The sequence below is a fragment of the Musa acuminata genome, chromosome BXJ1-8, assembly GCF_036884655.1.
Source record: "Musa acuminata AAA Group cultivar baxijiao chromosome BXJ1-8, Cavendish_Baxijiao_AAA, whole genome shotgun sequence".
NCBI classification, from domain to species: Eukaryota; Viridiplantae; Streptophyta; class Magnoliopsida; order Zingiberales; family Musaceae; genus Musa; species Musa acuminata.
The window spans coordinates 39,825,973-39,844,484 of NC_088334.1; the positions used below are offsets into that span (position 1 = coordinate 39,825,973).

Genomic DNA, 18,512 nt, shown 5'->3' on the forward strand with positions numbered 1-18,512 from the left:
CCGCGACGTGCACAAAGGCGAGGGACGACGCACACAAAATGAGTGCGATCATACCAGCACTAAAGCACCGGATCCCATCAGAACTCCGAAGTTAAGCCTGCTTGGGCGAGAGTAGTACTAGGATGGGTGACCCCCTGGGAAGTCCTCGTGTTGCACTCCTTTTTGCGCCCCGAGCGGCCAAAAGACTTACTTAAAACTCTCTTTTAAGCTTTTCAATTTTTCCAGCATTATGGCCAACAATAAATATGTCATTAACATATATATAGCAGGAGAATAATGAAATCATCATCTAAAAATTTCTTCATAAAACATACAATGACCAGACAAGGTTCTAGGATGGGTGACCCCCTGGGAAGTCTTCGTGTTGCACTCCTTTTTGCGCCCCGAGCGGCCAAAACCTCTCCCGTCGACCTCCGAGGCGATGGTTTTGGGCCTCGGAATTTGCTGTGACCGCTACGCAGTCAGTCTCGTGGGGCTCGGAGAGAGCTTTCCGGAATGGGGCCGCAATAGCGATTCCGAGTTCGTTCGAGAAAGTCCCGATGGTTTCGGCGCGCGCTTGCCGTGTCCGGTACGCGGTCGGCCTCGTGGGCATCGGAGGGATCCGACAATGGCGATTCCGAGATCGTTCGAGAGGTTTCGGGGCTCCGGTCGTCGATGCGCCGTCCGCGACGTGCACAAAGGCGAGGGACGACGCAAACAAAACGAGTGCGATCATACCAGCACTAAAGCACCGGATCCCATCAGAACTCCGAAGTTAAGCCTGCTTGGGCGAGAGTAGTACTAGGATGGGTGACCCCCTGGGAAGTCCTCGTGTTGCACTCCTTTTTGCGCCCCGAGCGGCCAAAAGACTTACTTAAAACTCTCTTTTAAGCTTTTCAATTTTTCCAGCATTATGGCCAACAATAAATATGTCATTAACATATATATAGCAGGAGAATAATGAAATCATCATCTAAAAATTTCTTCATAAAACATACAATGACCAGACATGGTTCTAGGATGGGTGACCCCCTGGGAAGTCCTCGTGTTGCACTCCTTTTTGCGCCCCGAGCGGCCAAAACCTCTCCCGACGACCTCCGAGGCGATGGTTTTGGGCCTCGGAATTTGCCGTGACCGCTACGCAGTCAGTCTCGTGGGGCTCGGAGAGAGCTTTCCGGAATGGGACCGCAATAGCGATTCCGAGTTCGTTCGAGAAAGTCCCGATGGTTTCGGCGCGCGCTTGCCGTGTCCGGTACGCGGTCGGCCTCGTGGGCATCGGAGGGATCCGACAATGGCGATTCCGAGATCGTTCGAGAGGTTTCGGGGCTCCGGTCGTCGATGCGCCGTCCGCGACGTGCACAAAGGCGAGGGACGACGCACACAAAACGAGTGCGATAATACCAGCACTAAAGCACCGGATCCCATCAGAACTCCGAAGTTAAGCCTGCTTGAGCGAGAGTAGTGCTAGGATGGGTGACCCCCTGGGACGTCCTCGTGTTGCACTCCTTTTTGCGCCCCGAGCGGCCAAAAGACTTACTTAAAACTCTCTTTTAAGCTTTTCAATTTTTCCAGCATTATGGCCAACAATAAATATGTCATTAACATATATATAGCTGGAGAATAATGAAATCATCATCTAAAAATTTCTTCATAAAACATACAATGACCAGACATGGTTCTAGGATGGGTGACCCCCTGGGAAGTCCTCGTGTTGCACTCCTTTTTGCGCCCCGAGCGGCCAAAACCTCTCCCGACGAACTCCGAGGCGATGGTTTTGGGCCTCGGAATTTGCCGTGACCGCTACGCAGTCAGTCTCGTGGGGCTCGGAGAGAGCTTTCCGGAATGGGGCCGCAATAGCGATTCCGAGTTCGTTCGAGAAAGTCCCGATGGTTTCGGCGCGCGCTTGCCGTGTCCGGTACGCGGTCGGCCTCGTGGGCATCGGAGGGATCCGACAATGGCGATTCCAAGATCGTTCGAGAGGTTTCGGGGCTCCGGTCGTCGATGCGCCGTCCGCGACGTGCACAAAGGCGAGGGACGACGCACACAAAATGAGTGCGATCATACCAGCACTAAAGCACCGGATCCCATCAGAACTCCGAAGTTAAGCCTGCTTGGGCGAGAGTAGTACTAGGATGGGTGACCCCCTGGGAAGTCCTCGTGTTGCACTCCTTTTTGCGCCCCGAGCGGCCAAAAGACTTACTTAAAACTCTCTTTTAAGCTTTTCAATTTTTCCAGCATTATGGCCAACAATAAATATGTCATTAACATATATATAGCAGGAGAATAATGAAATCATCATCTAAAAATTTCCTCATAAAACATACAATGACCAGACAAGGTTCTAGGATGGGTGACCCCCTGGGAAGTCTTCGTGTTGCACTCCTTTTTGCGCCCCGAGCGGCCAAAACCTCTCCCGTCGACCTCCGAGGCGATGGTTTTGGGCCTCGGAATTTGCCGTGACCGCTACGCAGTCAGTCTCGTGGGGCTCGGAGAGAGCTTTCCGGAATGGGGCCGCAATAGCGATTCCGAGTTCGTTCGAGAAAGTCCCGATGGTTTCGGCGCGCGCTTGCCGTGTCCGGTACGCGGTCGGCCTCGTGGGCATCGGAGGGATCCGACAATGGCGATTCCGAGATCGTTCGAGAGGTTTCGGGGCTCCGGTCGTTGATGCGCCGTCCGCGACGTGCACAAAGGCGAGGGACGACGCACAAAAAACGAGTGCGATCATACCAGCACTAAAGCACCGGATCCCATCAGAACTCCGAAGTTAAGCCTGCTTGGGCGAGAGTAGTACTAGGATGGGTGACCCCCTGGGAAGTCCTCGTGTTGCACTCCTTTTTGCGCCCCGAGCGGCCAAAAGACTTACTAAAAACTCTCTTTTAAGCTTTTCAATTTTTCCAGCATTATGGCCAACAATAAATATGTCATTAACATATATATAGCAGGAGAATAATGAAATCATCATCTAAAAATTTCTTCATAAAACATACAATGACCAGACATGGTTCTAGGATGGGTGACCCCCTGGGAAGTCCTCGTGTTGCACTCCTTTTTGCGCCCCGAGCGGCCAAAACCTCTCCCGACGACCTCCGAGGCGATGGTTTTGGGCCTCGGAATTTGCCGTGACCGCTACGCAGTCAGTCTCGTGGGGCTCGGAGAGAGCTTTCCGGAATGGGGCCGCAATAGCGATTCCAAATTCGTTCGAGAAAGTCCCGATGGTTTCGGCGCGCGCTTGCCGTGTCCGGTACGCGGTCGGCCTCGTGGGCATCGGAGGGATCCGACAATGGCGATTCCGGGATCGTTCGAGAGGTTTCGGGGCTCCGGTCGTCGATGCGCCGTCCGCGACGTGCACAAAGGCGAGGGACGACGCACACAAAACGAGTGCGATCATACCAGCACTAAAGCACCGGATCCCATCAGAACTCCGAAGTTAAGCCTGCTTGGGCGAGAGTAGTGCTAGGATGGGTGACCCCCTGGGACGTCCTAGTGTTGCACTCCTTTTTGCGCCCCGAGCGGCCAAATGACTTACTTAAAACTCTCTTTTAAGCTTTTCAATTTTTCCAGCATTATGGCCAACAATAAATATGTCATTAACATATATATAGCTAGAGAATAATGAAATCATCATCTAAAAATTTCTTCATAAAACATACAATGACCAGACATGGTTCTAGGATGGGTGACCCCCTGGGAAGTCCTCGTGTTGCACTCCTTTTTGCGCCCCGAGCGGCCAAAACCTCTCCCGACGAACTCCGTGGCGATGGTTTTGGGCCTCGGAATTTGCCGTGACCGCTACGCAGTCAGTCTCGTGGGGCTCGGAGAGAGCTTTCCGGAATGGGGCCGCAATAGCGATTCCGAGTTCGTTCGAGAAAGTCCCGATGGTTTCGGCGCGCGCTTGCCGTGTCCGGTACGCGGTCGGCCTCGTGGGCATCGGAGGGATCCGACAATGGCGATTCCGAGATCGTTCGAGAGGTTTCGGGGCTCCGGTCATCGATGCGCCGTCCGCGACGTGCACATAGGCGAGGGACGACGCACACAAAACGAGTGCGATCATACCTGCACTAAAGCACCGGATCCCATCAGAACTCCGAAGTTAAGCCTGCTTGGGCGAGAGTAGTACTAGGATGGGTGACCCCCTGGGAAGTCCTCGTGTTGCACTCCTTTTTGCGCCCCGAGCGGCCAAAACCTCTCCCGACGAACTCCGAGGCGATGGTTTTGGGCCTCGGAATTTGCGCCGTCCGCGACGTGCACATAGGCGAGGGACGACGCACACAAAACGAGTGCGATCATACCAGCACTAAAGCACCGGATCCCATCAGAACTCCGAAGTTAAGCCTGCTTGGGCGAGAGTAGTACTAAGATGGGTGACCCCCTGGGAAGTCCTCGTGTTGCACTCCTTTTTGCGCCCCGAGCGGCCAAAAGACTTACTTAAAACTCTCTTTTAAGCTTTTCAATTTTTCCAGCATTATGGCCAACAATAAATATGTCATTAACATATATATAACAGGAGAATAATGAAATCATCATCTAAAAATTTCTTCATAAAACATACAATGACCAGACATGGTTCTAGGATGGGTGACCCCCTGGGAAGTCTTCGTGTTGCACTCCTTTTTGCGCCCCGAGCGGCCAAAACCTCTCCCGTCGACCTCCGAGGCGATGGTTTTGGGCCTCGAAATTTGCCGTGACCGCTACGCAGTCAGTCTCGTGGGGCTCGGAGAGAGCTTTCCGGAATGGGGCCGCAATAGCGATTCCGAGTTCGTTCGAGAAAGTCCCGATGGTTTCGGCGCGCGCTTGCCGTGTCCGGTACGCGGTCGGCCTCGTGGGCATCGGAGGGATCCGACAATGGCGATTCCGAGATCGTTCGAGAGGTTTCGGGGCTCCGGTCGTCGATGCGCCGTCCGCGACGTGCACAAAGGCGAGGGACGACGCACACAAAATGAGTGCGATCATACCAGCACTAAAGCACCGGATCCCATCAGAACTCCGAAGTTAAGCCTGCTTGGGCGAGAGTAGTACTAGGATGGGTGACCCCCTGGGAAGTCCTCGTGTTGCACTCCTTTTTGCGCCCCGAGCGGCCAAAAGACTTACTTAAAACTCTCTTTTAAGCTTTTCAATTTTTCCAGCATTATGGCCAACAATAAATATGTCATTAACATATATATAGCAGGAGAATAATGAAATCATCATCTAAAAATTTCTTCATAAAACATACAATGACCAGACAAGGTTCTAGGATGGGTGACCCCCTGGGAAGTCTTCGTGTTGCACTCCTTTTTGCGCCCCGAGCGGCCAAAACCTCTCCTGTCGACCTCCGAGGCGATGGTTTTGGGCCTCGGAATTTGCCGTGACCGCTACGCAGTCAGTCTCGTGGGGCTCGGAGAGAGCTTTCCGGAATGGGGCCGCAATAGCGATTCCGAGTTCGTTCGAGAAAGACCCGATGGTTTCGGCGCGCGCTTGCCGTGTCCGGTACGCGGTCGGCCTCGTGGGCATCGGAGGGATCCGACAATGGCGATTCCGAGATCGTTCGAGAGGTTTCGGGGCTCCGGTCGTCGATGCGCCGTCCGCGACGTGCACAAAGGCGAGGGACGACGCACACAAAACGAGTGCGATCATACCAGCACTAAAGCACCGGATCCCATCAGAACTCCGAAGTTAAGCCTGCTTGGGCGAGAGTAGTACTAGGATGGGTAACCCCCCGGGAAGTCCTCGTGTTGCACTCCTTTTTGCGCCCCGAGCGGCCAAAAGACTTACTTAAAACTCTCTTTTAAGCTTTTCAATTTTTCCAGCATTATGGCCAACAATAAATATGTCATTAACATATATATAGCAGGAGAATAATGAAATCATCATCTAAAAATTTCTTCATAAAACATACAATGACCAGACATGGTTCTAGGATGGGTGACCCCCTGGGAAGTCCTCGTGTTGCACTCCTTTTTGCGCCCCGAGCGGCCAAAACCTCTCCCGACGACCTCCGAGGCGATGGTTTTGGGCCTCGGAATTTGCCGTGACCGCTACGCAGTCAGTCTCGTGGGGCTCGGAGAGAGCTTTCCGGAATGGGACCGCAATAGCGATTCCGAGTTCGTTCGAGAAAGTCCCGATGGTTTCGGCGCGCGCTTGCCGTGTCCGGTACGCGGTCGGCCTCGTGGGCATCGGAGGGATCCGACAATGGCGATTCCGAGATCGTTCGAGAGGTTTCGGGGCTCCGGTCGTCGATGCGCCGTCCGCGACGTGCACAAAGGCGAGGGACGACGCACACAAAACGAGTGCGATCATACCAGCACTAAAGCACCGGATCCCATCAGAACTCCGAAGTTAAGCCTGCTTGGGCGAGAGTAGTGCTAGGATGGGTGACCCCCTGGGACGTCCTCGTGTTGCACTCCTTTTTGCGCCCCGAGCGGCCAAAAGACTTACTTAAAACTCTCTTTTAAGCTTTTCAATTTTTCCAGCATTATGGCCAACAATAAATATGTCATTAACATATATATAGCTGGAGAATAATGAAATCATCATCTAAAAATTTCTTCATAAAACATACAATGACCAGACATGGTTCTAGGATGGGTGACCCCCTGGGAAGTCCTCGTGTTGCACTCCTTTTTGCGCCCCGAGCGGCCAAAACCTCTCCCGACGAACTCCGAGGCGATGGTTTTGGGCCTCGGAATTTGCCGTGACCGCTACGCAGTCAGTCTCGTGGGGCTCGGAGAGAGCTTTCCGGAATGGGGCCGCAATAGCGATTCCGAGTTCGTTCGAGAAAGTCCCGATGGTTTCGGCGCGCGCTTGCCGTGTCCGGTACGCGGTCGGCCTCGTGGGCATCGGAGGGATCCGACAATGGCGATTCCGAGATCGTTCGAGAGGTTTCGGGGCTCCGGTCGTCGATGCGCCGTCCGCGATGTGCACAAAGGCGAGGGACGACGCACACAAAATGAGTGCGATCATACCAGCACTAAAGCACCGGATCCCATCAGAACTCCGAAGTTAAGCCTGCTTGGGCGAGAGTAGTACTAGGATGGGTGACCCCCTGGGAAGTCCTCGTGTTGCACTCCTTTTTGCGCCCCGAGCGGCCAAAAGACTTACTTAAAACTCTCTTTTATGCTTTTCAATTTTTCCAGCATTATGGCCAACAATAAATATGTCATTAACATATATATAGCAGGAGAATAAAGAAATCATCATCTAAAAATTTCTTCATAAAACATACAATGACCAGACAAGGTTCTAGGATGGGTGACCCCCTGGGAAGTCTTCGTGTTGCACTCCTTTTTGCGCCCCGAGCGGCCAAAACCTCTCCCGTCGACCTCCGAGGCGATGGTTTTGGGCCTCGGAATTTGCCGTGACCGCTACGCAGTCAGTCTCGTGGGGCTCGGAGAGAGCTTTCCGGAATGGGGCCGCAATAGCGATTCCGAGTTCGTTCGAGAAAGTCCCGATGGTTTCGGCGCGCGCTTGCCGTGTCCGGTACGCGGTCGGCCTCGTGGGCATCGGAGGGATCCGACAATGGCGATTCCGAGATCGTTCGAGAGGTTTCGGGGCTCCGGTCGTCGATGCGCCGTCCGCGACGTGCACAAAGGCGAGGGACGACGCACAAAAAACGATTGCGATCATACCAGCACTAAAGCACCGGATCCCATCAGAACTCCGAAGTTAAGCCTGCTTGGGCGAGAGTAGTACTAGGATGGGTGACCCCCTGGGAAGTCCTCGTGTTGCACTCCTTTTTGCGCCCCGAGCGGCCAAAAGACTTACTAAAAACTCTCTTTTAAGCTTTTCAATTTTTCCAGCATTATGGCCAACAATAAATATGTCATTAACATATATATAGCAGGAGAATAATGAAATCATCATCTAAAAATTTCTTCATAAAACATACAATGACCAGACATGGTTCTAGGATGGGTGACCCCCTGGGAAGTCCTCGTGTTGCACTCCTTTTTGCGCCCCGAGCGGCCAAAACCTCTCCCGACGACCTCCGAGGCGATGGTTTTGGGCCTCGGAATTTGCCGTGACCGCTACGCATTCAGTCTCGTGGGGCTCGGAGAGAGCTTTCCGGAATGGGGCCGCAATAGCGATTCCGAGTTCGTTCGAGAAAGTCCCGATGGTTTCGGCGCGCGCTTGCCGTGTCCGGTACGCGGTCGGCCTCGTGGGCATCGGAGGGATCCGACAATGGCGATTCCGGGATCGTTCGAGAGGTTTCGGGGCTCCGGTCGTCGATGCGCCGTCCGCGACGTGCACAAAGGCGAGGGACGACGCACACAAAACGAGTGCGATCATACCTGCACTAAAGCACCGGATCCCATCAGAACTCCTAAGTTAAGCCTGCTTGGGCGAGAGTAGTACTAGGATGGGTGACCCCCTGGGAAGTCCTCGTGTTGCACTCCTTTTTGCGCCCCGAGCGGCCGAAACCTCTCCCGACGAACTCCGAGGCGATGGTTTTGGGCCTCGGAATTTGCGCCGTCCGCGACGTGCACATAGGCGAGGGACGACGCACACAAAACGAGTGCGATCATACCAGCACTAAAGCACCGGATCCCATCAGAACTCCGAAGTTAAGCCTGCTTGGGTGACCCCCTGGGAAGTCCTCGTGTTGCACTCCTTTTTGCGCCCCGAGCGGCCAAAAGACTTACTAAAAACTCTCTTTTAAGCTTTTCAATTTTTCCAGCATTATGGCCAACAATAAATATGTCATTAACATATATATAGCAGGAGAATAATGAAATCATCATCTAAAAATTTCTTCATAAAACATACAATGACCAGACATGGTTCTAGGATGGGTGACCCCCTGGGAAGTCCTCGTGTTGCACTCCTTTTTGCGCCCCGAGCGTCCAAAACCTCTCCCGTTGACCTCCGAGGTGATGGTTTTGGGCCTCGGAATTTGCCGTGACCGCTACGCTGTCAGTCTCGTGGGGCTCGGAGAGAGCTTTCCGGAATGGGGCCGCAATAGCGATTCCGAGTTCGTTCGAGAAAGTCCCGATGGTTTCGGCGCGCGCTTGCCGTGACCGGTACGCGGTCGGCCTCGTGGGCATCGGAGGGATCCGACAATGGCGATTCCGAGATCGTTCGAGAGGTTTCGGGGCTCCGGTCGTCGATGCGCCGTCCGCGACATGCACAAAAGCGAGGGACGACGCACACAAAACTATTGCGATCATACCAGCACTAAAGCACCGGATCCCATCAGAACTCCGAAGTTAAGCGTGCTTGGTCGAGAGTAGTACTAGGATGGCTGACCCCTTGGGAAGTCCTCGTGTTGCACTACTTTTTGCGCCCCGAGCGGCCAAAAGACTTACTTAAAACTCTCTTTTAAGCTTTTCAATTTTTCCAGCATTATGGCCAACAATAAATATGTCATTAACATATATATAGCAGGAGAATAATGAAATCATCATCTAAAAATTTCTTTATAAAACATACAATGACCAGACATGGTTCTAGGATGGGTGACCCCCTGGGAAGTCCTCGTGTTGCACTCCTTTTTGCGCCCCGAGCGGCCAAAACATCTCCCGTCGACCTCCGAGGCGATGGTTTTGGGCCTCGGAATTTGCCGTGACCGCTACGCAGTCAGTCTCGTGGGGCTCGGAGAGAGCTTTCCGGAATGGGGCCGCAATAGCGATTCCGAGTTCGTTCGAGAAAGTCCCGATGGTTTCGGCGTGCGCTTGCCGTGTCCGGTACGCGGTCGGCCTCGTGTGCATCGGAGGGATCCGACAATGGCGATTCCGAGATCGTTCAAGAGGTTTCGGGGCTCCGGTCGTCGATGCGCCGTCCGCGACGTGCACAAAGGCGAGGAACGACGCACACAAAACGAGTGCGATCATACCAGCACCGGATCCCATCAGAACTCCGAAGTTAAGCGTGCTTGGGCGAGAGTAGTATTAGGATGGGTGACCCCCTGGGAAGTCCTCGTGTTGCACTCCTTTTTGCGCCCCGAGCGGCCAAAAGACTTACTTAAAACTCTCTTTTAAGCTTTTCAATTTTTCCAGCATTATGGCCAAAAATAAATATGTCATTAACATATATATAGCAGGAGAATAATGAAATCATCATCTAAAAATTTCTTCATAAAACATACAATAACCAGACATGGTTCTAGGATGGGTGACCCCCTGGGAAGTCCTCGTGTTGCACTCCTTTTTGCGCCCCGAGCGGCCAAAACCTCTCCCGTCGACCTCCGAGGCGATGGTTTTGGGCCTCGGAATTTGCCGTGACCGCTACGCAGTCAGAGCTTTCCGGAATGGGGCCGCAATAGCGATTCCGAGTTCGTTCGAGAAAGTCCCGATGGTTTCGGCGCGCGCTTGCCGTGTCCGGTACGCGGTCGGCCTCGAGGGCATCGGAGGGATCCGACAATGGCGATTCCGAGATCGTTTGAGAGGTTTCGGGGCTCCGGTCGTCGATGCGCCGTCCGCGACGTGCACAAAGGCGAGGGACGACGCACATAAAACGAATGTGATCATACCAGCACTAAAGCACCGGATCCCATCAGAACTTCAAAGTCAAGCGTGCTTGGTCGAGAGTAGTACTAGGATGGGTGACCCCCTGGGAAGTCCTCGTGTTGCACTCCTTTTTGCGCCACGAGCGGCCAAAAGACTTACTTAAAACTCTCTTTTAGGCTTTTCAATTTTTCCAGCATTATGGCCAACAATAAATATGTCATTAACATATATATAGCAGGAGAATAATGAAATCATCATCTAAAAATTTCTTCATAAAACATACAATGACCAGACATGGTTCTAGGATGGGTGACCCCCTGGGAAGTCCTCGTGTTGCACTCCTTTTTGCGCCCCGAGCGGCCAAAACCTCTCCCGTCGACCTCCGAGGCGATGGTTTTGGGCCTCGGAATTTGCCGTGACCACTACGAAGTCAGTCTCGTGGGGCTCGGAGAGAGCTTTCCGGAATGGGGCCGCAATAGCGATTCCGAGTTCGTTCGAGAAAGTCCCGATGGTTTCGGCGCGCGCTTGCAATGTCCGGTACGCGGTCGGCCTCGTGGGCATCGGAGGGATACGACAATGGCGATTCCGAGATCGTTCGAGAGGTTTCGGGGCTCCGGTCGTCGATGCGCCGTCCGCGACGTGCACAAAGGCGAGGGACGACGCACACAAAACGAGTGCGATCATACCAGCACTAAAGCACCGGATCCCATTAGAACTCCGAAGTTAAGCCTGCTTCGGTGAGAGTAGTACTAGGATGGGTGACCCCCTGGGAAGTCCTCGTGTTGCACTCCTTTTTGCGCCCCGAGCGGCCAAAAGACTTACTTAAAACTCTCTTTTAAGCTTTTCAATTTTTCCAGCATTATGGCCGACAATAAATATGTCATTAACATATATATAGCAGGAGAATAATGAAATCATCATCTAAAAATTTCTTCATAAAACATACAATGACCAGACATGGTTCTAGGATGGGTGACCCCCTGGGAAGTCCTCGTGTTGCACTCCTTTTTGCGCCCCGAGCGGCCAAAACCTCTCCCGTCGACCTCCGAGGCAATGGTTTTGGGCCTCGGAATTTGCCGTGACCGCTACGCAGTCAGTCTCGTGGGGCTCGGAGAGAGCTTTCCGGAATGGGGCCGCAATAGCGATTCCGAGTTCGTTCGAGAAAGTCCCGATGGTTTCGGCGCGCGCTTGCCGTGTCCGGTACGCGGTCGGCCTCGTGGGCATCGGAGGGATCCGACAATGGCGATTCCGAGATCGTTCGAGAGGTTTCGGGGCTCCGGTCGTCGATGCGCCGTCCGCGACGTGCACAAAGGCGAGGAACGACGCACACAAAACGAGTGCGATCATACCAGCACCGGATCCCATCAGAACTCTGAAGTTAAGCGTGCTTGGGCGAGAGTAGTATTAGGATGGGTGACCCCTTGGGAAGTCCTCGTGTTGCACTCCTTTTTGCGCCCCGAGCGGCCAAAAGACTTACTTAAAACTCTCTTTTAAGCTTTTCAATTTTTCCAGCATTATGGCCAACAATAAATATGTCATTAACATATATATAGCAGGAGAATAATGAAATCATCATCTAAAAATTTCTTCATAAAACATACAATGACCAGACATGGTTCTAGGATGGGTGACCCCCTGGGAAGTCCTCGTGTTGCACTCCTTTCTGCGCCCCGAGCGGCCAAAACCTCTCCCGTCGACCTCCGAGGCGATGGTTTTGGGCCTCGGAATTTGCCGTGACCGCTACGCAGTCAGTCTCGTGGGGCTCGGAGAGAGCTTTCCGGAATGGGGCCGCAATAGCGATTCCGAGTTCGTTCGAGAAAGTCCCGATGGTTTCGGCGCGCGCTTGCCGTGTCCGGTACGCGGTCGGCCTCGTGGGCATCGGAGGGATCCGACAATGGCGATTCCGAGATCGTTCGAGAGGTTTCGGGGCTCCGGTCGTCGATGCGCCGTCCGCGACGTGCACAAAGGCGAGGGACGACGCACACAAAACGATTGCCATCATACCAGCACTAAAGCACCGGATCCCATCAGAACTCCGAAGTTAAGCGTGCTTGAGCGAGAGTAGTACTAGGATGGTTGACCCCTTGGGAAGTCCTCGTGTTGCACTCCTTTTTGCGCCCCGAGCGGCCAAAAGACTTACTTAAAACTCTCTTTTAAGCTTTTCAATTTTTCCAGCATTATGGCCAACAATAAATATGTCATTAACATATATATAGCAGGAGAATAATGAAATCATCATCTAAAAATTTCTTCATAAAACATACAATGACCAGACATGGTTCTAGGATGGGTGACCCCCTGGGAAGTCCTCGTGTTGCACTCCTTTCTGCGCCCCGAGCGGCCAAAACCTCTCCCGTCGACCTCCGAGGCGATGGTTTTGGGCCTCGGAATTTGCCGTGACCGCTACGCAGTCAGTCTCGTGGGGCTCGGAGAGAGCTTTCCGGAATGGGGCCGCAATAGCGATTCCGAGTTCGTTCGAGAAAGTCCCGATGGTTTCGGCGCGCGCTTGCCGTGTCCGGTACGCGGTCGGCCTCGTGGGCATCGGAGGGATCCGACAATGGCGATTCCGAGATCGTTCGAGAGGTTTCGGGGCTCCGGTCGTCGATGCGCCGTCCGCGACGTGCACAAAGGCGAGGGACGACGCACACAAAACGATTGCCATCATACCAGCACTAAAGCACCGGATCCCATCAGAACTCCGAAGTTAAGCCTGCTTGGGCGAGAGTAGTACTAGGATGGGTGACCCCTTGGGAAGTCCTCGTGTTGCACTACTTTTTGCGCCCCGAGCGGCCAAAAGACTTACTTAAAACTCTCTTTTAAGCTTTTCAATTTTTCCAGCATTATGGCCAACAATAAATATGTCATTAACATATATATAGCAGGAGAATAATGAAATCATCATTTAAAAATTTCTTCATAAAACATACAATAACCAGACATGGTTCTAGGATGGGTGACCCCCTGGGAAGTCCTCGTGTTGCACTCCTTTTTGCGCCCCGAGCGGCCAAAACCTCTCCCGTCGACCTCCGAGGCGATGGTTTTGGGCCTCGGAATTTGCGCCGTCCGCGACGTGCACATAGGCGAGGGACGACGCAAACAAAACGAGTGCGATCATACCAGCACTAAAGCACCGGATCCCATCAGAACTCCGAAGTTAAGCCTGCTTGGGTGACCCCCTGGGAAGTCCTCGTGTTGCACTCCTTTTTGCGCCCCGAGCGGCCAAAAGACTTACTAAAAACTCTCTTTTAAGCTTTTCAATTTTTCCAGCATTATGGCCAACAATAAATATGTCATTAACATATATATAGCAGGAGAATAATGAAATCATCATCTAAAAATTTCTTCATAAAACATACAATGACCAGACATGGTTCTAGGATGGGTGACCCCCTGGGAAGTCCTCGTGTTGCACTCCTTTTTGCGCCCCGAGCGTCCAAAACCTCTCCCGTTGACCTCCGAGGTGACGGTTTTGGGCCTCGGAATTTGCCGTGACCGCTACGCTGTCAGTCTCGTGGGGCTCGGAGAGAGCTTTCCGGAATGGGGCCGCAATAGCGATTCCGAGTTCGTTCGAGAAAGTCCCGATGGTTTCGGCGCGCGCTTGCCGTGACCGGTACGCGGTCGGCCTCGTGGGCATCGGAGGGATCCGACAATGGCGATTCCGAGATCGTTCGAGAGGTTTCGGGGCTCCGGTCGTCGATGCGCCGTCCGCGACATGCACAAAAGCGAGGGACGACGCACACAAAACTATTGCGATTATACCAGCACTAAAGCACCGGATCCCATCAGAACTCCGAAGTTAAGCGTGCTTGGTCGAGAGTAGTACTAGGATGGCTGACCCCTTGGGAAGTCCTCGTGTTGCACTACTTTTTGCGCCCCGAGCGGCCAAAAGACTTACTTAAAACTCTCTTTTAAGCTTTTCAATTTTTCCAGCATTATGGCCAACAATAAATATGTCATTAACATATATATAGCAGGAGAATAATGAAATCATCATCTAAAAATTTCTTCATAAAACATACAATGACCAGACATGGTTCTAGGATGGGTGACCCCCTGGGAAGTCCTCGTGTTGCACTCCTTTCTGCGCCCCGAGCGGCCAAAACCTCTCCCGTCGACCTCCGAGGCGATGGTTTTGGGCCTCGGAATTTGCCGTGACCGCTACGCAGTCAGTCTCGTGGGGCTTGGAGAGAGCTTTCCGGAATGGGGCCGCAATAGCGATTCCGAGTTCGTTCGAGAAAGTCCCGATGGTTTCGGCGCGCGCTTGCCGTGTCCGGTACGCGGTCGGCCTCGTGGGCATCGGAGGGATCCGACAATGGCGATTCCGAGATCGTTCGAGAGGTTTCGGGGCTCCGGTCGTCGATGCGCCGTCTGCGACGTGCACAAAGGCGAGGGACGACGCACACAAAACGATTGCCATCATACCAGCACTAAAGCACCGGATCCCATCAGAACTCCGAAGTTAAGCGTGCTTGGGCGAGAGTAGTACTAGGATGGTTGACCCCTTGGGAAGTCCTCGTGTTGCACTCCTTTTTGCGCCCCGAGCGGCCAAAAGACTTACTTAAAACTCTCTTTTAAGCTTTTCAATTTTTCCAGCATTATGGCCAACAATAAATATGTCATTAACATATATATAGCAGGAGAATAATGAAATCATCATCTAAAAATTTCTTCATAAAACATACAATAACCAGACATGGTTCTAGGATGGGTGACCCCCTGGGAAGTCCTCGTGTTGCACTCCTTTTTGCGCCCCGAGCGGCCAAAACCTCTCCCGTCGACCTCCGAGGCGATGGTTTTGGGCCTCGGAATTTGCCGTGACCGCTACGCAGTCAGTCTCGTGGGGCTCGGAGAGAGCTTTCCGGAATGGGGCCGCAATAGCGATTCCGAGTTCGTTCGAGAAAGTCCCGATGGTTTCGGCGCGCGCTTGCCGTGTCCGGTACGCGGTCGGCCTCGTGGGCATCGGAGGGATCCGACAATGGCGATTCCGAGATCGTTCGAGAGGTTTCGGGGCTCCGGTCGTCGATGCGCCGTCCGCGACGTGCACAAAGGCGAGGGACGACGCACACAAAACGATTGCCATCATACCAGCACTTATGCACCGGATCCCATTAGAACTCCGAAGTTAAGCCTGCTTGGGCGAGAGTAGTACTAGGATGGGTGACCCCCTGGGAAGTCCTCGTGTTGCACTCCTTTTTGCGCCCCGAGCGGCCAAAAGACTTACTTAAAACTCTCTTTTAAGCTTTTCAATTTTTCCAGCATTATGGCCAACAATAAATATGTCATTAACATATATATAGCAGGAGAATAATGAAATCATCATCTAAAAATTTCTTCATAAAACATACAATAACCAGACATGGTTCTAGGATGGGTGACCCCTTGGGAAGTCCTCGTGTTGCACTCCTTTTTGCGCCCCGAGCGGCCAAAACCTCTCCCGTCGACCTCCGAGGCGATGGTTTTGGGCCTCGGAATTTGCCGTGACCGCTACGCAGTCAGTCTCGTGGGGCTCGGAGAGAGCTTTCCGGAATGGGGCCGCAATAGCGATTCCGAGTTCGTTCGAGAAAGTCCCGATGGTTTCGGCGCGCGCTTGCCGTGTCCGGTACGCGGTCGGCCTCGTGGGCATCGGAGGGATCCGACAATGGCGATTCCGAGATCGTTCGAGAGGTTTCGGGGCTCCGGTCGTCGATGCGCCGTCCGCGACGTGCACAAAGGCGAGGGACGACGCACACAAAACGATTGCCATCATACCAGCACTAAAGCACCGGATCCCATCAGAACTCCGAAGTTAAGCCTGCTTGGGCGAGAGTAGTACTAGGATGGGTGACCCCCTGGGAAGTCCTCGTGTTGCACTCCTTTTTGCGCCCCGAGCGGCCAAAAGACTTACTTAAAACTCTCTTTTAAGCTTTTCAATTTTTCCAGCATTATGGCCAACAATAAATATGTCATTAACATATATATAGCAGGAGAATAATGAAATCATCATCTAAAAATTTCTTCATAAAACATACAATGACCAGACATGGTTCTAGGATGGGTGACCCCCTGGGAAGTCCTCGTGTTGCACTCCTTTTTGCGCCCCGAGCGGCCAAAACCTCTCCCGTCGACCTCCGAGGCGATGGTTTTGGGCCTCGGAATTTGCCGTGACCGCTACGCAGTCAGTCTCGTGGGGCTCGGAGAGAGCTTTCCGGAATGGGGCCGCAATAGCGATTCCGCGTTCGTTCGAGAAAGTCCCGATGGTTTCGGCGCGCGCTTGCCGTGTCCGGTACGCGGTCGGCCTCGTGGGCATCGGAGGGATCCGACAATGGTGATTCCGAGATCGTTCGAGAGGTTTCGGGGCTCCGGTCGTCGATGCGCCGTCCGCGACGTGCACAAAGGCGAGGGACGACGCACACAAAACGAGTGCGATCATACCAGCACTAAAGCACCGGATCCCATCAGAACTCCGAAGTTAAGCCTGCTTGGGTGAGAGTAGTACTAGGATGGGAGACCCCCTGGGAAGTCCTCGTGTTGCACTCCTTTTTGCGCCCCGAGCGGCCAAAAGACTTACTTAAAACTCTCTTTTAAGCTTTTCAATTTTTCCAGCATTATGGCCAACAATAAATATGTCATTAACATATATATAGCAGGAGAATAATGGAATCATCATCTAAAAATTTCTTCATAAAACAAACAATGACCAGACATGGTTCTAGGATGGGTGACCCCCTGGGAAGTCCTCGTGTTGCACTCCTTTTTGCGCCCCGAGCGGTCAAAACCTCTCCCGTCGACCTCCGAGGCGATGGTTTTGGGCCTTGGAATTTGCCGTGACCGCTACGCTGTCAGTCTCGTGGGGCTCGGAGAGAGCTTTCCGGAATGGGGCCGCAATAGCGATTCCGAGTTCGTTCGAGAAAGTCCCGATGGTTTCGGCGCGCGCTTGCCGTGTCCGGTACGCGGTCGGCCTCGTGGGCATCGGAGGGATCCGACAATGGCGATTCCGAGATAGTTCGAGAGGTTTCGGGGCTCCGGTCGTCGATGCGCCGTCCGCGACGTGCGCAAAGGCGAGGGACGACGCACACAAAATGAGTGCGATCATACCAGCACTAAAGCACCGGATCCCATCAGAACTCCGAAGTTAAGCGTGCTTGTGCGAGATTAGTTCTAGGATTGGTGACCCCCTGGGATGTCCTCGTGTCGCACTCCTTTTTGCGCCCCGAGCGGCCAAAAGACTTCCCCTGGGATGTCCTCGTGTCGCACTCCTTTTTGCGCCCCGAGCGGCCAAAAGACTTACTTAAAACTCTCTTTTAAGCTTTTCAATTTTTCCAGCATTATGGCCAACAATAAATATGTCATTAACATATATATAGCAGGAGAATAATGAAATCATCATCTAAAAATTTCTTCATAAAACATACAATGACCAGACATGGTTCTAGGATGGGTGACCCCCTGGGAAGTCCTCGTGTTGCACTCCTTTTTGCGCCCCGAGCGGCCAAAACCTCTCCTGTCGACCTCCGAGGCGATGGTTTTGGGCCTCGGAATTTGCCGTGACCGCTACGCAGTCAGTCTCGTGGGGCTCGGAGAGAGCTTTCCGGAATGGGGCCGCAATAGCGATTCCGAGTTCGTTCGAGAAAGTCCCGATGGTTTCGGCGCGCGCTTGCCGTGTCCGGTACGCGGTCGGCCTCGTGGGCATCGGAGGGATCCGACAATGGCGATTCTGAGATCGTTCGAGAGGTTTCGGGGCTCCGGTCGTCGATGCGCCGTCCGCGACGTGCACAAAGGCGAGGGACGACGCACACAAAACGATTGCCATCATACCAGCACTAAAGCACCGGATCCCATCAGAACTCCGAAGTTAAGCCTGCTTGGGCGAGAGTAGTACTAGGATGGGTGACCCCCTGGGAAGTCCTCGTGTTGCACTCCTTTTTGCGCCCCGAGCGGCCAAAAGACTTACTTAAAACTCTCTTTTAAGCTTTTCAATTTTTCCAGCATTATGGCCAACAATAAATATGTCATTAACATATATATAGCAGGAGAATAATGAAATCATCATCTAAAAATTTCTTCATAAAACATACAATGACCAGACATGGTTCTAGAATGGGTGACCCCCTGGGAAGTCCTCATGTTGCACTC

The 18,512-nt window shown here is 52.9% G+C and overlaps 26 non-coding genes and 2 pseudogenes across 26 annotated transcripts; all 28 read left to right on the plus strand.

The window, feature by feature from the left end:
• Window positions 1-40: 40 nt before the first annotated feature.
• Window positions 41-159, plus strand: LOC135591939 (5S ribosomal RNA). The gene has a single exon (XR_010478704.1). It is a non-coding gene; the product is annotated as a 5S ribosomal RNA (ribosomal RNA).
• A 544-nt stretch (window positions 160-703) lies between these two features.
• Window positions 704-822, plus strand: LOC135591940 (5S ribosomal RNA). The gene has a single exon (XR_010478705.1). It is a non-coding gene; the product is annotated as a 5S ribosomal RNA (ribosomal RNA).
• A 544-nt stretch (window positions 823-1,366) lies between these two features.
• Window positions 1,367-1,485, plus strand: LOC135590911 (5S ribosomal RNA). The gene has a single exon (XR_010478315.1). It is a non-coding gene; the product is annotated as a 5S ribosomal RNA (ribosomal RNA).
• A 544-nt stretch (window positions 1,486-2,029) lies between these two features.
• On the plus strand, window positions 2,030-2,148 carry LOC135591942 (5S ribosomal RNA). Its single transcript, XR_010478707.1, has one exon. It is a non-coding gene; the product is annotated as a 5S ribosomal RNA (ribosomal RNA).
• Window positions 2,149-2,692: 544 nt separating this feature from the next.
• LOC135591943 (5S ribosomal RNA) lies at window positions 2,693-2,811 on the plus strand. The gene has a single exon (XR_010478708.1). It is a non-coding gene; the product is annotated as a 5S ribosomal RNA (ribosomal RNA).
• A 544-nt stretch (window positions 2,812-3,355) lies between these two features.
• Window positions 3,356-3,474, plus strand: LOC135590719 (5S ribosomal RNA). The gene has a single exon (XR_010478125.1). It is a non-coding gene; the product is annotated as a 5S ribosomal RNA (ribosomal RNA).
• Window positions 3,475-4,018: 544 nt separating this feature from the next.
• On the plus strand, window positions 4,019-4,137 carry LOC135592044 (5S ribosomal RNA). Its single transcript, XR_010478810.1, has one exon. It is a non-coding gene; the product is annotated as a 5S ribosomal RNA (ribosomal RNA).
• A 117-nt stretch (window positions 4,138-4,254) lies between these two features.
• On the plus strand, window positions 4,255-4,373 carry LOC135592055 (5S ribosomal RNA). The gene has a single exon (XR_010478821.1). It is a non-coding gene; the product is annotated as a 5S ribosomal RNA (ribosomal RNA).
• A 544-nt stretch (window positions 4,374-4,917) lies between these two features.
• On the plus strand, window positions 4,918-5,036 carry LOC135591944 (5S ribosomal RNA). The gene has a single exon (XR_010478710.1). It is a non-coding gene; the product is annotated as a 5S ribosomal RNA (ribosomal RNA).
• Window positions 5,037-5,580: 544 nt separating this feature from the next.
• Window positions 5,581-5,699, plus strand: LOC135589460 (5S ribosomal RNA). The gene has a single exon (XR_010476867.1). It is a non-coding gene; the product is annotated as a 5S ribosomal RNA (ribosomal RNA).
• Window positions 5,700-6,243: 544 nt separating this feature from the next.
• LOC135590380 (5S ribosomal RNA) lies at window positions 6,244-6,362 on the plus strand. The gene has a single exon (XR_010477788.1). It is a non-coding gene; the product is annotated as a 5S ribosomal RNA (ribosomal RNA).
• A 544-nt stretch (window positions 6,363-6,906) lies between these two features.
• LOC135591945 (5S ribosomal RNA) lies at window positions 6,907-7,025 on the plus strand. The gene has a single exon (XR_010478711.1). It is a non-coding gene; the product is annotated as a 5S ribosomal RNA (ribosomal RNA).
• Window positions 7,026-7,569: 544 nt separating this feature from the next.
• Window positions 7,570-7,688, plus strand: LOC135589340 (5S ribosomal RNA). The gene has a single exon (XR_010476748.1). It is a non-coding gene; the product is annotated as a 5S ribosomal RNA (ribosomal RNA).
• A 544-nt stretch (window positions 7,689-8,232) lies between these two features.
• On the plus strand, window positions 8,233-8,351 carry LOC135589785 (5S ribosomal RNA). Its single transcript, XR_010477192.1, has one exon. It is a non-coding gene; the product is annotated as a 5S ribosomal RNA (ribosomal RNA).
• A 759-nt stretch (window positions 8,352-9,110) lies between these two features.
• On the plus strand, window positions 9,111-9,229 carry LOC135589944 (5S ribosomal RNA). Its single transcript, XR_010477350.1, has one exon. It is a non-coding gene; the product is annotated as a 5S ribosomal RNA (ribosomal RNA).
• Window positions 9,230-9,773: 544 nt separating this feature from the next.
• Window positions 9,774-9,884, plus strand: LOC135591489 (5S ribosomal RNA; annotated as a pseudogene).
• A 525-nt stretch (window positions 9,885-10,409) lies between these two features.
• On the plus strand, window positions 10,410-10,528 carry LOC135590557 (5S ribosomal RNA). The gene has a single exon (XR_010477965.1). It is a non-coding gene; the product is annotated as a 5S ribosomal RNA (ribosomal RNA).
• Window positions 10,529-11,072: 544 nt separating this feature from the next.
• Window positions 11,073-11,191, plus strand: LOC135590421 (5S ribosomal RNA). The gene has a single exon (XR_010477828.1). It is a non-coding gene; the product is annotated as a 5S ribosomal RNA (ribosomal RNA).
• Window positions 11,192-11,735: 544 nt separating this feature from the next.
• Window positions 11,736-11,846, plus strand: LOC135591638 (5S ribosomal RNA; annotated as a pseudogene).
• Window positions 11,847-12,390: 544 nt separating this feature from the next.
• On the plus strand, window positions 12,391-12,509 carry LOC135590483 (5S ribosomal RNA). The gene has a single exon (XR_010477890.1). It is a non-coding gene; the product is annotated as a 5S ribosomal RNA (ribosomal RNA).
• A 544-nt stretch (window positions 12,510-13,053) lies between these two features.
• LOC135590561 (5S ribosomal RNA) lies at window positions 13,054-13,172 on the plus strand. Its single transcript, XR_010477968.1, has one exon. It is a non-coding gene; the product is annotated as a 5S ribosomal RNA (ribosomal RNA).
• Window positions 13,173-14,145: 973 nt separating this feature from the next.
• On the plus strand, window positions 14,146-14,264 carry LOC135590167 (5S ribosomal RNA). The gene has a single exon (XR_010477573.1). It is a non-coding gene; the product is annotated as a 5S ribosomal RNA (ribosomal RNA).
• Window positions 14,265-14,808: 544 nt separating this feature from the next.
• Window positions 14,809-14,927, plus strand: LOC135589912 (5S ribosomal RNA). Its single transcript, XR_010477318.1, has one exon. It is a non-coding gene; the product is annotated as a 5S ribosomal RNA (ribosomal RNA).
• A 544-nt stretch (window positions 14,928-15,471) lies between these two features.
• On the plus strand, window positions 15,472-15,590 carry LOC135590426 (5S ribosomal RNA). The gene has a single exon (XR_010477834.1). It is a non-coding gene; the product is annotated as a 5S ribosomal RNA (ribosomal RNA).
• A 544-nt stretch (window positions 15,591-16,134) lies between these two features.
• Window positions 16,135-16,253, plus strand: LOC135590104 (5S ribosomal RNA). Its single transcript, XR_010477511.1, has one exon. It is a non-coding gene; the product is annotated as a 5S ribosomal RNA (ribosomal RNA).
• A 544-nt stretch (window positions 16,254-16,797) lies between these two features.
• Window positions 16,798-16,916, plus strand: LOC135589593 (5S ribosomal RNA). The gene has a single exon (XR_010476999.1). It is a non-coding gene; the product is annotated as a 5S ribosomal RNA (ribosomal RNA).
• Window positions 16,917-17,460: 544 nt separating this feature from the next.
• On the plus strand, window positions 17,461-17,579 carry LOC135590887 (5S ribosomal RNA). The gene has a single exon (XR_010478291.1). It is a non-coding gene; the product is annotated as a 5S ribosomal RNA (ribosomal RNA).
• Window positions 17,580-18,180: 601 nt separating this feature from the next.
• On the plus strand, window positions 18,181-18,299 carry LOC135590105 (5S ribosomal RNA). The gene has a single exon (XR_010477512.1). It is a non-coding gene; the product is annotated as a 5S ribosomal RNA (ribosomal RNA).
• The last annotated feature ends 213 nt before the right edge of the window (window positions 18,300-18,512 follow it).